Source organism: Triticum urartu, chromosome 4A (assembly GCF_056163025.1).
Source record: "Triticum urartu cultivar PI428250 chromosome 4A, HENAU_Tu73, whole genome shotgun sequence".
NCBI lineage: Eukaryota > Viridiplantae > Streptophyta > Magnoliopsida > Poales > Poaceae > Triticum > Triticum urartu.
Window position 1 is genome coordinate 297341343 of NC_141876.1, and position 11697 is coordinate 297353039.

Consider the following 11697-nt stretch of genomic DNA (forward strand, 5'->3'; position numbering starts at 1 on the left):
GGGGGGCAGAAGAAGTTCCCCCCTCAAGTCAAAACAGTGAACATGATATATGCTGCACACATCCCCAAAAGGGAGCGCAAGCGCGCACTAAGGGAAGTTTATGCGATAGAGCCAATCGCCCCAAAATTCAACCCATGGTCATCATGCCCGATCACTTTTGATCGTCAGGATCATCCGACCAGTATCTGGCATGGCGGATCAGCCGTCCTAGTCCTAGACCCAATAATTGATGGGTTCCACCTGACGCGAGTCCTGATGGACGGTGGCAGCAGCCTCAACTTGCTCTATCAGGATACAGTGCGCAAAATGGGCATTCATCCATCACGGATCAAACCCACAAAGACTACCTTCAAAGGAGTCATACCGGGCGTAGAGGCCCGCTGCACGGGCTCAATCACACTAAAGGTTGTCTTCGGATCTCCGGACAACTTCCGAAGCAAGGAGTTAATCTTCGATATCGTCCCCCTTCGCAGCGGCTATCATGCGCTGCTCGGACGAACCGCATTTGCCCGATTTATGCCACACTATGCTTATCTCAAGCTCAAGATGCCCGGCCCACGTGGCGTCATAACAGTAAATGGAAATACGGAACGCTCCCTCCGTATAGAGGAGCACACAGCTGCCTTAGCAGCAGAAGCACAGAGCGGCCTTCTCAAGCAGAACCTTCATTCGGCTGCCGAGCCCACGGATGCCGTCAAGAGGATCCGAACTAACCTGCAGCAGGACAGCTCGGCTCATCAGGAGCTCGACTAGCAATCCGGCCTCCGTCTTAGTCCCGATCAAGTGGTGGCATTCACACCGCACGTACATAACTACGCACTCAAAATTCCATGGGCATCGACGGAGGGAGGGACTGCAACATGCTTCCATCGTGGAGGAGCACCACACCCTGATGGGTGTGGTGATTGAAAAGTTTTAGTCTGCCAAGAGCGGGCTGAACGAGGCCGTCACTAGCCTGCTAACGGGCTTCGAGGTATGTGATGTAATATTCCTGACCGCTTTTCATATGAAAAAGATGCATGTGTACAGATAGTAGCCCCTGAGACTCTGGTCGACTTTTGAAAAAGGGTGAACAGAGGATCGATAATATTTGCAGGAGATAATGTACTTTTATATGTTGAGACACATGCTTCACTGTTAGCGGCAACCGCCCAGGCAGCCGAAGTATTCGAGCTCAAGCATAAGCAGGGGCTGGCTGATGAGGATCTCGTTCGTATCAACAAGAAATTTGATGAAGCCCAAGGTATGTTTCAAAATATTTCATTCATGCATGTATTAATATGCTGATCTTGAGTCAAAGCTCATGCGTTGCTATGTGTATGATTGTAGGCAGTGCTGCTGCAGTCGAGGCCCTTAGGGGTGAACTTGCCCAGGCCAAGGAGCAGGCAAGGGTGAACAAAGCGGCCGCTGATAAAGCGGCCGAGGACCTGAAGTCCGAGCAGGTCGTCCGCTGCCAATACGAGGATCAGGTGACCGAAGTGGAGCAAGCACTCAAGGACGCCGCCAATAAGTGTGACTCCCTAGAGGAGAAGAATAAAGCCTAGGTGGCTGACCTTGCCAAGGCCCTTAAAGAGGCCGAGGAAGCGCGGGCCAAATCTCGAGTGGCGCACGAAGAGATCAAGTAGGCCAAACAAATAGCGGTTGGTAAGCCTTTTCTTTTACAGAGTAAATTCGGCAATCATAAGTATGTCTTGCTCACTCGACTATGGATTGCTCCAGATGCCTTTGTGGATCTTCCAAAGAGTGCTGCCGACGCTGCGCAATTCTTCCGTGTGACGCACCCGATTCAATCGTACACTAATCATACATGCAAACGTGTACGATCAAGATCAGGGACTCACGGGAAGATATCACAACACAACTCTACAAATAAAATAAGTCATACAAGCATCATATTACAAGCCAGGGGCCTCGAGGGCTCGAATACAAGAGCTCGATCATACACGAGTCAGCGGAAGCAACAATATCTGAGTACAGACATAAGTTAAACAAGTTTGCCGTAAGAAGGCTAGCACAAACTGAGATACAGATCGAAAGAGGCGTAGGCCTCCTGCCTGGGATCCACCTAAACTACTCCTGGTCGCCGTCAGCAGGCTGCACGTAGTAGTAGGCACCTCCCGAGTAGTAGTAGTCGTCAACAACGGTGGCATCTGGCTCCTGGGCTCCAACGTCCGGTCGCGGCAATCGGGTATAGAAAGGGGGGAAAGAGGGAGCAAAGCAACCGTGAGTACTCATCCAAAGTACTCGCAAGCAAGGAGCTACACTACATATGTATGCATTGGTATCAAATGGAATAAGGGTATCATATGTGGACTGAACTGCAGAATGCCGTAATAAGAGGGGCATAGCTAGTCCTGTCGAAGACTACGCTTCTGGCAGCCTCCGTCTTGCAGCATGTAGAAGAGAGTAGACAGAAGTCCTCCAAGTAGCATCGCATAGCATAACCCTAACCGATGATCCTCCCCTCGTCGCCCTGTGAGAGAGCAACCACCGGTTGTATCTGGCACTTGGAAGGGTGCGTTTTATTAAGTATCCGGTTCTAGTTGTCATAAGGTAAAGGTACAACTCCAAGTCGTCCTGTTACCTAAGATCACGGCTATTCGAATAGATTAACTTCCTTGTAGGGTGCACCACATAACCCAACACGCTCGATCCCATTTGGCCGGACACACTTTTCTGGGTCATGCCCGGCCTCGGAAGATCAACACGTCGCAGCCCTACCTAGGCCCAACAGAGAGGTCAGCACGCCGGTCTAAATCCTATGGCGCAGGGGTCTGGGCCCATTGCCCTTTGCACACCTGCATGTTGCGAACGCGGCCGGAGAGCAGACCTAGCAACCTCCATTACAAAGGAAGTTGCGTTACGCGGTCCAACCCGGCGCGTGCCGCTCAGTCACTGACGTCACGAAGGCTTCAGCTGATACCACGATGTCGAGTGGCCATAACTGTCCCCGCGTAGATGGTTAGTGCATATAGGCCAGTAGCCAGACTCAGATCAAATACCAAGATCTCGTTAAGCGTGTTAAGTATCCGCGAACGCCGACCAGGGCCAGGCCCACCTCTCTCCTAGGTGGTCTCAACCTGCCCTGTCGCTCCGCCTCAAGGTAACAGTCGGGGGCCGTCGGGAACCCAGGCCCACCTCTACCGGGATGGAGCCACCTGCCGCTTCAGCCCCCGTCTCCGAACAGTATCATAAGTAATGTAACAGTATTAGTATATATCATATGCCCGTGATCACCTCCCGAGTGATCACGGCCCAGTAGTATAGCATGGCAGACAGACAAGAGCGTAGGGCCACTGATGGAACACTAGCATTCTATACTAAGCATTTAGGATTGCAGGATAGGCTATGCATCAGGATAGGATAACGGAAAGAAGTAACATGCTACACTACTCTAATGCAAGTAGTATAGAGGAGAGTAGGCGATATCTGGTGATCAAGGGGGGGCTTGCCTGGTTGCTCTGGCAAGAAGGGGTCGTCAACACCGTAGTTGATCGGGGGTACCGGCAGCGGTCTCGGGGTCTACCGGAAAGAAGTAACGGAGGGGGAACACAATAAATAACAGAGCAAACAAAGCAACACAAAGCATAACATGGCAATGTGCGGTGCTAGGGGTGACCTAACGCAACATGAGGTGATACCGGTGAAGGGGGGAAACATCCGGGAAAATATCCCCGGTGTTTCGCGTTTTTGGACAGATGAATCGGAGTGGGAAAGTTGCCTGTTCGCTATGCTAGGGATGTGCGACGGACGAACGGGTTGCGTATCCGGATTCGTCTCATTGTTATGAGCAACTTTCATGTATAAAGTTTTTCCATACGAGTTACGGTTTATTTTATATAATTTTTCAAAGTTTTAAATAATTTTCTAACTTGTTTTAATTCAAAAATTAAATGTTAAATTGCTATGGGTACACATAAGTGTACCCACAGAAGCTTGTGTGGCTGACCAGTAGGCCCAGTTGACTTGGTCAACTGCCCAGTCAACAGAGGCTGACTGGTGGGACCAGTCAAAGTCAACAGTCCAGTCATCGTTGACCGGTAAAATTAACCAGTGGGTCCCTAGTGTCATTGACTGTTCTGATAATTAATAGTAGTTAATTAGGTAAATTTGTTAATTAGTTAATTAGGTTAATTAATCAAAACTAATTAAGTTAATTAATTAATTAATTAATTAATTAATATTTATCGTTCAGGGGGCGGGCCCCGGCTGTCATAGGCCCATCTGGCCAGGGCGGGGGCCCCTGTGGTCAGTGACCCAGGGTGGGGCGGCGGCTGTGGCCGGCCAGCCATGGCTGGGCCGTGCGCACGCGGCCACTGGGCAAAGCAAGGGCACGGCGAGGCCGGCCGGAGCAACGGCCAGGGCTCCAGCGGCCAGGGACGAAGCAGGAAGCTGCGTTGGCGGGGACGCGCGAGGCCGATGGCCAGGGGGTGCGGCCATGGAGCCTCGGCGCGAGCGAAGCAGCGTGCAGGCGGCGGAACGGCGCGGCGACACGGTCGGCGGCGCGGGCGCACGCGCGGAGGCGCGGCCGGGTCCGGTGATGGGAGAGAGAGGGGTAGGGGAAGAGGGCTCACAAAGCCCTGTAGATGTGCAACGGTAAGCTCGGGGAGGGGCCGGAGATGCGTTCCGACGACGGGGGCGGTGACGAGGGGGGCTCCGACGAGGGGGGAGAAGGCGAGGGAGGTCGGACCCGCGACGGGGCCTCCGGGATCCGTCCATCTCCGGCGAGGGGCGACTTGGCACGGCAGAACTAGGCGGTGGCCATGGGAGGATCTCCTGCGAGGCGATGGTGCGAGGACGGCAGGAGGTGGCGGATCCACGGGCGCGGGCGCGGCGGCGGTGGCGCGGCCGCGCGGCCGCGGGAGGAGAGGGCGCGGTGGGCACCGGAGTAGGCGACGGGCGCGTGCAGCGATGCAGTCCCTTCCCCCGATCCCGATCTGGATCAGGGAGGGACGAACTTGGGGGGAGTGGGGTGAGTGGTGGGTGCGGGCTAGGTTTGGTTGCTCGGGGATAAGGTGGGACGGGATGGGCCTCCTGGTGGCATGGGTGGCCGGTTGGGCCATTAGGCCCACGAAGAGGGGGGCTTTGCTTTTATTTTTTTTCTTTTTTTGTTTTGTTTTATGTTATCCTTTTCTGTTTTGCACTATTTCTTGCACTACATGAGTTTTGAAAAAAGTGTGATTGAGCAGAACAAATACTAGGCAAAAGCCTAGTACTGTCACAAAAAGTTTGAGGGTTGTTGAATTCATTAGGATTGGGTTTAAATATAAATGAGTTAAAAGTTGCTATATCGGCTCTATTTTGAAAAGGTTGGGGGCATTTCATTAATTCAAATAACGTTGGTTTTTTCCATGAAAATTACTTGGTGATTATTTGCAACATTATGAACATTTTAGTTCTGACATTTGAAAACTTTAAAGGTTTTGACTTTAATTTAAATTTGAATATGGACCGAATTCGAACCAATGCGGGTTTAACAATAGTAGTCATGATGACGTGGCACCATTAGCAGTGAATTACTGTAGCTTAATTATCCGGGCGTCACAATTCTCCTCCACTACAAGAAATCTCGTCCCGAGATTTAAGGCGTGGAGTAAGGGGGAAAGACTCAGGAAGGACGGAGCTCAAAACAAGATAGGTACCTGGGGCCATCTCAGTGAACGTGACATAGGGTCATGTGTCGAGTTAAAGTTCAATAAATTCATCGAGAGCAAGGTAAGGTGTAATAGGAAGCTTCAAGCGGGTAGGCAATCATTCATTGCCTGAAACGGGGAGGGGGTGAAAGGGGTTAAGGGCAATGGGATTAAGTATTGCGTCTGGTACTAGAATAGATCACTAGGAAGGTGGCCCGTGAATTACATACGAAGTCAAACGTGAGGAATAACTTTGACAACAGGGTGTACAGGAGAGTCAGGTTCCGATCCTGTGGAACTGTGGGTTATGGGCCCACCGTGTGGGTTAAAAGTAGGAAGGGAGATGACGTCTTGCATGATCATGTAAGCAGGGCATGTCAGAGGATAGACTAACGATTATGTCGGCAAAACCATTGGTACCAAGGGCGAGGGACGAAGAGAACCATTTTCCTGCTCGTTGAACGAGGCGGACCAATAGGCAAAGTTCTCGTCCATCGGTGGTTACCGGAATGCTATCAACAAAAGCAGCAAGGTCTTACTGACACGGTTGTACACCAAGGTGTTTACATAGGCAGAAGAATATTACTGCTTAGATCATATAGATCACCAGAAAGGTTAAACCAAACAATGGAGAGAAAAACATGATTATCAGATTAAATAGGACAATGGAAAGGAAAATGTGTTTAAACACATATTTCAAGGGTATATCCTTCCCAAGGACAAGTAGAGCACGATATCCATGACAGGATATAATGTAGAAAACTCTTTAGGTAGGGGAGAGAAATTCCATGACATTACCAATACAACGGTGTTTGGATAATTGAGCGAGAAACATTTAGCATTGGACTTCAAATGTTCTTGTTGAAAAGCGGATTACCACGGACATGCCTCGGGATAGCATTGACATGGTCTGCAAGCAAAGGTCAGACTTTGGATACACAAGGGATCCATCAGGAACAACTCATAGAATAAGTCTTACAATTTACTTATGGAAGAATGATTAACCTTGCTAGAAAGGAAACTATAACAGTAGGCCCTCCAGGCAGGTGTGTTAGGACGGCATCACCTTATCGGGTTAAGGACCAATGTTATAACTCTTGGGAATATGTTCCAACCATCATATCTGACCGAGATTCAGATCTGATTGGTGTTAGGATAGCTCGGACTCAGGATGTCTGAGAAGAAAAGATGCTACACCAATTGACGAGCTGACATTGTAAGATCCTCGGGAAATAAACTATGGAAACAAGTTCCGAACCATGGGTTCATCATTAAACCAAGGAGGGGATGAGGAGGTGGCTGATGAACTCAGCGACAATTCATTGAGATTTCAAAAAGACAGATGTCCACAATTATGTGAACAAGGAGATAGCATTTGTCAGATCAGACGATATAATGATGTATGCTCGAGGGAAACATACACAATTTAATCATTGGTTGAAAGGTGCACTCGGAAATCTGGACTTAGGTAGCAAGATCAATGTTAGAAGGGTGATTCAATAAGCAATTGACTTAGAATGAAACTATCGACCAATAACTTACAAGCAATAGGGTTGCTAGAAGTTTTGACTTCACACACCATAGTTAAATGGCTGGTATCCTGGTTAGAAACCACACGGGGACCAAGATATGAACGAAGATGGCGAGAAGTATTACTATATCAAGAATTATTAAGAGGTGGTGAAATTCTCATGACATTCTTAACATAAAAGATGGTAATACTCCAAGGCAAAGAAGAACAAATGCTGAATAGCAAGGATCTCAAGGTATAACACAAAACATGAACAAGTTTGTGTTGAACGGAAGGCAATAAAGTGGTCAATGATAACACAAATCATTGAGGGCAAGGATGGTATTTCTCATCATGAATTCAGTTGATAGCCTGGAAGAGCTCAGAATGCTGATGATGATCACGACACATTTGTCAAGATATTTCATGAAGATGTAATCGATCGACGATGGCATCAAGTCAAAGAATGATGAAGCGAATGGCTATTGGAACCATGGGTACGACACAAACTTGAAATCAAGCTTGCTGTTCAAGACGAAATGATATGACGGGCAAGATCGACGTTAGCTTAGCTCATCGTCGAAAGTTGTGCTCCGAGATTTAAGGACCAGGTAGCATAGTTAAAATCGGCACGAGAATGATATAGCCGAGCAGGCTAGGAATGACGTGATCGATTTCAAACTCATAAGTAATGAAGGTTACCAAGAGTTGTTTAATCGCGGTGCGGACTCGATTCAGTTATCGGTGTCTTTGAGTGTTTAATAACTCAGAGTCCGTGAAAAATGGGAATCAGTGAGAATGTAGTACTTGATGAAGAACTCATAAGAAGTTTTGTAGTTCCATGATAATCTCGAGATACTAGGGGGGTAATACTCAATGACCAATCAAAGTAGAGGTTGGACTAGGGTATTGCTCTTCAGAAGACAAGTGCTCAAACTTGCACGAGAAATGGAATCAAGGAGAAACATGGTCGGATCCACGTCCACAGATACAAGATGAACTTATAACAAGGGGATAATTATTTTAAGAGAAGCTTCCATGATAAGGTATACATCATGTCCATGGGCATGAGCACAAGGTTCAAGGTCGACTCCCACTTCTTCAATGTATAACCTTCCACTCACTTCTCGCTTTTTGAAAATGACATTAGTTGTTGAAAGTTTTACCTGGTGCAATACCAGATAAGTATGACCCGTGAAATCTTTCGGGTTCACACGGATTAGGGAAGGCGTAGGTTCAACCCATCAGGGCATCTTAGGAACATATACCACAAACTTCAGAGTAAATAATACAAGTTCGAAAGTAGAGCATGGTTCACAAAGCAGAGGATACAATTTACCAAAGGCATTATGTATCCAAAGAAAAGCTCACAATGTTTAATGAATATGAAGGACGATGTCGAATAAATTCCAAAAAGGATCTGGTGGTCCACAAGGGATCTAATGTGAGCATCGGTACTCAACCAGAGGAAGAAAAAGGTAAGAAGATCAGAGCATAGAAACAACTAACTAATTTAAGCTCAAATGCAACGGAATTATGATTTTTAAATCAAGGGATCAGAAGCAACACTCTGATTAGGGTTGGATAAGTTGAGTCGCTTTAGGGGTACAATCAACAACTATTTGAATGGTCGAAACCAGCTCATGTTCGGGAAGACATCCGAGCCGAAAAGATAATTTATAAGGATCAACTGATGATTGCGTGCATTCGCACACATGCTGAATCAATATGGTCAGAATGTTCATCACAATGATTTTAACGAATATTGCTTGACATATGGAATTAACCATTATGCAAGCAGGTAAAGAAGATCAAGAGCAATAGGCTACTGAGGATTTCGGAAGATCGAATGGCATTTCGAAGAATTTTGCGAAATACCTGAACAACTGGAGATGAACGAATCCCCGGCAAATGCGAGGAATTATTCATACATGTATTCATGAGGAAAAGGAGCCACAAGACAGTAGACACAAAGGATCCTCAGAATATCCGAAGTATTTCAGTGTATATTGTAATAACAACAACTGGAAATGAAGTTATGGACGACAAGTGTATGTAGCCTTCCATAGGGATTTATCGGTGGTATGGAAGTGCAACGGCGAAGGGCACAAGGGTCTCGGGGAAACATCGGAGAGTATCTTCAAAATATTCTGGTGCAGCCAGCGATCATCTGGACTGAAGGGGCTCTCCGGGAGAAAGTAATTACGAGAACCTAATGTTAGAGTTTTAGTAAATTCATTTAACCCGAATAGAAGAGATGTCAGAGTCCCAGAGTATAGGTCAAGGAATAAAAGATCCTACTACCACCCAATGGCAACGTGGGCCCGTAAGCCGCACAGCCATGTTAGTAAAAGTTTTGCAATGACTAGACTCAACTTCGGCCAAAAGAGTGTGGAAGGGGGATTCCTACAGGCAGTCGGCTCTGATACCAACTTGTGATGCCCCCGATTCAATCGTACACTAATCATACACGCAAACGTGTACGATCAAGATCAGGGACTCACTGGAAGATATCACAACACAACTCTACAAATAAAATAAGTCATACAAGCATCATATTACAAGCCAGGGGCCTCGAGGGCTCGAATACAAGAGCTCGATCATAGACAAGTCAGCGGAAGCAACAATATCTGAGTACAGACATAAGTTAAACAAGTTTGCCTTAAGAAGGCTAGCACAAACTGAGATACATATTGAAAGAGGCGTAGGCCTCCTACCTGGGATCCACCTAAACTACTCCTGGTCGCCGTCAGCGGGTTGCACGTGGTAGTAGGCACCTCCTGAGTAGTAGTAGTCGTCAACAACGGTGGCGTCTGGCTCCTGGGATCCAACGTCTGGTCGCAGCAATCGGGTATAGAAAGGGGGGAAAGAGGGAGCAAAGCAACCGTGAGTACTCATCCAAAGTAATCGCAAGCAAGGAGCTACACTACATATGTATGCATTGGTATCAAATGGAATAAGGGTATCATATGTGGACTGAACTGCAGAATGCCGGAATAAGAGGGGGATAGCTAGTCCTGTCGAAGACTACGCTTCTGGCAGCCTCCGTCTTGCAGCATGCAGAAGAGAGTAGACAGAAGTCCTTCAAGTAGCATCGCATAGCATGACCCTAACCGATGATCCTCCCCTCGTCGCCCTGAGAGAGAGCAACCACCGGTTGTATCTGGCACTTGGAAGGGTGCGTTTTATTAAGTATCCGGTTCTAGTTGTCATAAGATCAAGGTACAACTCCAAGTCGTCCTGTTACCGAAGATCACGGCTATTCGAATAGATTAACTTCCCTGCAGGGGTGCACCACATAACCCAACACGCTCGATCCCATTTGGCCGGACACACTTTTCTGGGTCATGCCCGGCCTCGGAAGATCAACACGTCGCAGCCCTACCTAGGCCCAACAGAGAGGTCAGCACGCCGGTCTAAATCCTATGGCGCAGGGGTCTGGGCCCATTGCCCTTTGCACACCTGCATGTTGCGAACGCGGCCGGAGAGCAGACCTAGCAACCTCCATTACAAAGGAAGTTGCGTTACGCGGTCCAACCCGGCGCGTGCCGCTCAGTCACTGACGTCACGAAGGCTTCAGCTGATACCACGATGTCGAGTGGCCATAACTGTCCCCGCGTAGATGGTTAGTGCATATAGGCCAGTAGCCAGACTCAGATCAAATACCAAGATCTCGTTAAGCGTGTTAAGTATCCGCGAACGCCGACCAGGGCCAGGCCCACCTCTCTCCTAGGTGGTCTCAACCTGCCCTGTCGCTCCGCCTCAAGGTAACAGTCGGGGGCCGTCGGGAACCCAGGCCCACCTCTACCGGGATGGAGCCACCTGCCGCTTCAGCCCCCGTCTCCGAACAGTATCATAAGTAATGTAACAGTATTAGTATATATCATATGCCCGTGATCACCTCCCGAGTGATCACGGCCCAGTAGTATAGCATGGCAGACAGACAAGAGCGTAGGGCCACTGATGGAACACTAGCATTCTATACTAGGCATTTAGGATTGCAGGTAAAGGTAACAACAGTAGTAGCAAGGACAGGCTATGCATCAGGATAGGATGACGGAAGGCAGCAACATGCTACACTATTCTAATGCAAGCAGTATAGAGGAGAGTAGGCGATATCTGGTGATCAAGGGGGGCTTTCTGGTTGCTCTGGCAAGAAGGGGTCGTCAACACCGTAGTCGATCGGGGGTACCGGCAGTAGTCTCGGGGTCTACCGAAAAGAAGTAACGCAGGGGGAAAACAATAAATAACAGAGCAAACAAAGCAACACAAAGCATAACATGGCAATGCGCGGTGCTAGGGTGACCTAACGCAACATGAGGTGATACCGGTGAAGGGGAGAAACATCCAGGAAAATATCCTCAGTGTTTCGCGTTTTCGGACAGATGAATCGGATTGGGAAAGTTGCCTGTTCACTATGCTAGGGACGTGTGACGGACGAACGGGCCGCGTATCCGGATTCGTCTCGTCGTTCTGCGCAACTTTCATGTACAAAGTTTTTCCATACGAGTTACGGTTTATTTTATATAATTTTTCAAAGTTTTAAATAATTTT

At 48.1% G+C, this 11697-nt stretch overlaps 1 long non-coding RNA gene across 1 annotated transcript; it reads right to left on the reverse strand.

The window, feature by feature from the left end:
- Positions 1-1845: 1845 nt before the first annotated feature.
- Positions 1846-4982, reverse strand: LOC147975645 (uncharacterized). The gene is made up of 3 exons (XR_015600998.1): positions 4575-4982; positions 3453-3522; positions 1846-2157 (listed from the first exon to the last, which is right to left on the reverse strand). It is a non-coding gene; the product is annotated as an uncharacterized LOC147975645 (long non-coding RNA).
- Positions 4983-11697: the final 6715 nt, after the last annotated feature.